The sequence below is a fragment of the Manis javanica genome, chromosome 5 (assembly GCF_040802235.1).
Source record: "Manis javanica isolate MJ-LG chromosome 5, MJ_LKY, whole genome shotgun sequence".
Classification (NCBI taxonomy): Eukaryota; Metazoa; Chordata; class Mammalia; order Pholidota; family Manidae; genus Manis; species Manis javanica.
Window position 1 is genome coordinate 163,626,104 of NC_133160.1, and position 6,000 is coordinate 163,632,103.

Below are 6,000 nucleotides of genomic sequence, written 5' to 3' on the forward strand. Positions count from 1 at the left end.
AGCCTTGAATTATTCTGGTAACTGTTTCTATACTCACTTTACTTCATAGACAAAGACCTTTTTTCTTGTTTTATGTGTTTTGATGTTGGAGTACTAAGAATTATAGTTATCCTAACTCTTACATATATTTAATTTTCAAAACATGGAACTCCCGAGTAAATAAGAGCCCTGAATGTATTAGAAACTCACTGATGCCTTCTTTTTTTTTACATAGGCCAAAGCCATTGCCTCTCATGTTTATTTTTATTGCATCTATAAATCAATTGGGAACCATAAAAACCCAGAAGCCTGAATGTCAGGAAGGAAAGAAGACTCGGTCACAACTTCTTGGTAATTCTTTGAAATATAGATTCATTCTGAAACCCACAAAAGTGCTGTGCCTCACACCCCTTTCTCTTTAATAAGGGAAAACACTGTCTTCTCTATAGGCAGCCAAAGGGTTGGTGACCTAGCAGGCCTGCACTTACCCAGGCATGGTCCCCATTTTATTTTCACAGTTCTTGTTTTTTTTGTCATTGTTTATTCCTCTTCCCTCCCTGGGCTCTCTTTAGAAGTGTGAGCAAGCAGGATATACCACTCTGCATGTACCATCTGTATTTCTGTCCCCAGTCTGTTTTCCCTTTCTAAGCTTCCCTGGGGTTCCCACTGTAGCACTCACTGGCTTCTCTCTGCAGCCACTCTAATCCTGTCCTGTACTCATCCGCTCACTTGCCGGGCTTACGCATTAGATTGTAAACTCTTATTAGAGGGATTGTGCCCTATTCTTTATATTCTGAGCAGCCGACACAGAGCCCAAAACATAGGCTTGGATTAATTTTCTTAAATGAAGAAGTAAAATGAAACCAAACTAAGTAATAATAGCACAGAGCACTTTCAAGCATTGTTTTAACTATTTTGCCTATATTAATTCATGTAACCCTCATAAAAAAACAAGCTGACAGCTCCATTCTCACTGTACTTAACATGTAAATGAGACAGAGGTGCAGTGGCGATTGCAGACCTTCTTTAGAGCAGAAGTTATTTAAAGCTGCGTTTCTCCTGACATCTTCCTCTTAGACGCACTGGGTGCTAGTGAAAATAATCCCATGGGATTCCCCTTACCCCATCCCACGTGAGGGAGGGCAGTATGTGGGCATAGTCATGAGTCTGAATATCCATCTTCCCTCTGCTCACCTCACCTATACTACCCCTCATTCCTGAGCCTGTTAACGCATGATGGTGCCTGCTACCCATCCAGACCCTTGACCATCAAACCAGGCTGGTCCCCCGCACAGCATGTGTTCAGGCCCATACAAACAGGCTGCTGGCTTTCAGGCTGTCTTCTTCCCCACCCCCAGATCTCTCTCTCTCTCCCCTCTTCCAAAGTCTAGCTGGCTGCCCCTTGCCCCTCTTGGCTTTGTTTCAGTTCCAGCACCTCCAACTCTTTTGATTTTTGCAATGAGCAATTTGGTTTCCAGGCTGAGCCTCACTGCAGAGAACCAACACTCACCCTAGGCTCTTCGGTCCCTAGTACCTTCTAGCAAATATCCTGCTGACCAAACTCTAGTTTAAGCCCCAACTCCCAGTTCTGGTGTGGCCCCTAAGGCAGGGATGGAAGTCCCCCAGAGCTCTTCACATGACTAACCAGAGGAATTGTGTGATGGGTTATACATCTCTAGTTTCAGAGCAGGAGTGGAAGAGGTTGGCTATGCAGTTATCAGACTTGGGTTTATTGCCCTACTTTCACCTGTCAGCACTCTTCCTGTTTACCCAAATTCCCATTCATTCATCTCAGGGCCTTTGCACATGATTTCCACTGCCCAGGAGACTTCTCACCCTCATACTCCACCACACTGACCCCCACTTATCCTTTGGGCCTCAGTTTTGATGTCACTCCCTTGGGAAGTTTTCACTGCTTACGTCATCCCACTCCTGGCCTTTGCCACCAAGTACATCTCCATCCTCATCATAGTTTATGGTCACAAAGTGCTTCACCTATGTGGGCACAACTGGAAGAATTTTACAAGAATTAACTCAGGGGATCTTCCCCAATAACCTTTAGACAGATACCATTTTTATCTCTATTTTACAGATGAAGACTCTGCCTGAGTCAAGTTAACTAACTTGTCTGAGGCTACAGGGTTAATTCAGGGTAGTCAGGTTTTATATCCAGGCTGCCCGGCTCTGGAACCACTTGGTAGAGCTGCTCTCTGCCTGCCTCTTGGGTGTGGCATTTCTCACACTGCGTTCCTTGGTGTGGTTACTCCTGTTTCATTCACAGCTGCATCCTAGCATGAAGTATAAATCTTGATAAAAACTAAGCTCAATGCTTTTCATCGACTGGATGCTGGAATTCTAGTTACTGATATTTTATGTCTCACAAATTCAAATAATACATTCCTGATTGTTGACTTGGTAAGATCAAGTGCGGCTACAAAAGAAGGACCACCAGTCAACTGGTGTGTTAATCAACCTTATTCAACATGAATAATTCGAGTTGGAAGGAAAGTGTTATCTATCCCAGCCCCATATTTTTCACATTGGAGATTGAGGCCAGAGCATTTAAGTGACTAGTCCAAGGTCACACATGGAATCAGTGACAAACAGGATGTCAGGTTGCCTGGTTTCCAATCCTGTGTCCTTTCTGTACACCTGGTAAAACAGAAAGTACAGTCACATGAGTGTGTGCAGTTAAAACAAAGCAAGTCCATACTGGTTTGATTATGACTCTAAATGGCATGATGGGGCACATGGCTCCAGGGTTCCCTGGGTTTGTGATCAGCCCAGAGTAAACACAGAGCATCTGCTAGGGAGGCACACTTGCCCAGAACAGGCCAAGATTCTGTAAAGCTCTAAGAGTGTTTTGCTTAAAGCTTGGTCTTTGCTACTGTGTGACCTTGGATATATTGCTTTGCTTCTCTGGTCTCCATTCTCCTCTGTTGGCAGGGTAATATAGACTTAACATTTGTGCTCCCCTCATTCCATTCATATATTGAAGCCCTACCCAGAATGTGGTAATATTTAGAAGTGGGCCTTTGAGAGGTAAGTTTAGATGCAGTCATGAGGGTGGAACCCCTATGATGGGATTAGTGTCTATATAAGAAAAGGAAGAGACTGGGAGCTATCCTTCTCTCTATACCACGAGAGTCAGGAAGTGGGCTTTCACCAGGAACTGAATCTGCCAGCACCTTGATCTTGCACTTCCAGCCTTCTGGAACTGTGAGAAATAAATATCTATTGCTTAAGAATCCCCTTTCCCGCCACGTCCAGTTTCTGGTGTTTTGCTATCACAGCCCAAGCTAATTAAGACATAGAATTTTATGACTTGGTCTTGAAGGCTCCTTCTGCAGTTCTCTATTCTTCCTAAAGGTCCACTCTGTTACCAGCTGTGTTTATTCCTGCCACTCTGCCATCCCCCAGGCAACTCCTCCTCACTGGTATTTTTCCTCCAACTCCTCCCCATTAATCAAAATGTTCTGCCATCTTAGAGGTTGAGCACAAGACATAGCTCACAGGTGTGAAGAAAAAGCAGTGGCTTTCAGGCAAATCCAGGTACTTTTCTTTACTTTTATGTGACCTTGAGCAGTTACTTAACTTCTCTACACTGCTATCTGCCAAGTGGAGTTAATAATACCTATAGGATAAGAGTTACTGTAATGATTACATGGAATCAAACGTGTAAAGTTCTCACATAGACTGGGGGTCAGCAACATGCTTTCTGTAAAAGTCCTGAGAGCAAATGATTTAGACTTGCAGGGTCTACGGTCTCTCAGCTCTGCCGTTGCAGGGCAAAAATGGCCATGGACATTATGTAAACAAGTGGGTGTGGCTGTATTCCAGTAAGACTTTATTTATAAAAACAGGTGGCAGACTGAGTTTACATCCCTCAGCCTTAGCACTGCCCTTTGCTGTCCCTTATAGTAGATTGTGATTCTCATTACTTTGTTTAAACAAACTTTAGGTGGTTTTGTACTGTCTCTGCCTTTCTGCGGGGTCCCTTCTTCCCTCCCTGCCTCACCCTTCCTTTCCCAGATAATGGGTACCTTGAGGGTAATAGGGTAAATATTTTCATGCATTCTCTCCATCCTGAGAGCCAAGCACCAGAACTAGTAAAAATGCCGTAAGTGTTTGTCGAAATGAGATGAAAAGGAGTTCCCCTCTTCCAGGCCCAGGACCCCCCGTGTCTGAGGGCCTCCAAATGCAGGGGTGTGGGCCTGGCACCACAGGAGAAGAAAGCCTTTATCAGGACAGAGGGGGCTGCAGACTGGGAAGGGCTTTGCTCTATAAAGAGCTGCTGTGCTTTGACACTAGTGAAAAGCCGCAGCTGGCACACTGGGGAACTGGCCAGCCACAGGGGCTGGTGTGTGGGTCCACTGCAGAGGTCTCTTGTCCTGCCAGCCATGCCTCAGGCTCTGCTGATAGGGGAACCTTTGTTCCTTGTCCACTGTGTGGAGCACAGGGTGTTGGGGGCTATGGGCAGGGCTGGGAGCAGCCACTCATTTCACAGAGCTCAGCTCAATGAAAACAGAAAGATAAAGAGCCAGGAGAGGAATAAGAAAGTGCCCGCCATGAGAATGTGCCAGCTCGGAAACTGAAGTGACTTGCTCGGAGAGCATTCTCGGAGCAAAGATGATGTTTGCACTGAGTTTGGAATGGGAGCTGGGCTTTTAGGTGGTGGTCACTGGAACACATGGAGATTCAGTAACCCATCTGTCAGTTACTCCACTCATCTCAGTGTCCTGGGGTGGGGGGGGCAGGCTGGGACAAAATCAAGTTCCCTTCTCTTAACCCAGGACAGTTACAACTGGACTTGGCAGCCCCAGACCCGAGGATCTGTCAGTGTTACACTGCTTGGCTCACGCTGTCCCTGGGCCTTCAGACACGGACATCACCAGGGGGAGCTGCGGATGAGTGTGGGGCAGTGGAGACCCAGGCTTTCCGTAGTTTGGGCTTCGCTTGAATCCTGGCTCTACTTGGGCAATGGAAAGACCTTCATCCTTTTTCAGCTGGGAGGAAGTTTCTGGGGACCAACCTCCTGGTTTCACATTTCAACTGCATTATGTTTACATGCTCTGTGATTTGGGCATGTTACTTACCATTCTGTGCCTCAGTTTCCTCAACTGCAAAATGGGAACAATGTTGTGCCTCCTCAAAGTGTTATGAGCATCACATGAACAAATGAGTATGCACACACACAGATACACACACACACACACACACACACACACACACACACACACACACACACACACACACTAGAAGAGAGCGTTGCTCATAATGTGCATTTGTATGGGTTTGCGACCTTGGTTATTCCCTCACCCATAAATAGTGATAATGACACCTACTTCTTAGGTTCATTGGGAGGATGTGATGAGATCATGAACATAAGTCCCTGTCCCTGGGCCTGGTGCATAGTAGGCCCTCGATGAACACTGGTAATTTTGTGGGTCCCTTTTTTACAGACTGGCTGCAGAGTATGAGGCTAGTTGTCAGGAGTCCTGGATTATAGACCTGGCACTGGTTAGCTGTGTGACCTCAGGCCAGTTACTGCCCTCTCTGGCCTTGGATAGCCTTACTCTAAGATTAGGAGGTCAGATTGAGTTTTCTGCTCTAATAGGTCCAGTTTCCCAGAAGGCTGGGAAGATTTACCATGGATGACTGTATTATAAAGATTTGCTTTTTGCTCTGGCTCAGCTTTAGATGGCAGAGGTCACGGGCAGGATGTTCCAGCAGGTGTACACTGGTGAAACATGACAAGGCAGATGCCCCCTGTGTAATCCACTAAACTTCCAAAGAAGGGAAAGGTGGCTTCCTCAACCCCTGCAGCCCCAGACTAATTGTTATCATCACCAAAATTATCACAGTAGTAGTAAACATTTATTAAATGCTTTACACATATTAATTCATTTGACCTTCACAGCACCTGTGGGGAAGATGCCATTATTATCCCATGTTGCAGACGAGGAAAGAGGACCCAGAGGAAGTAATGTGACTAGGGCCACACGGCTTCGAAGTGGATCA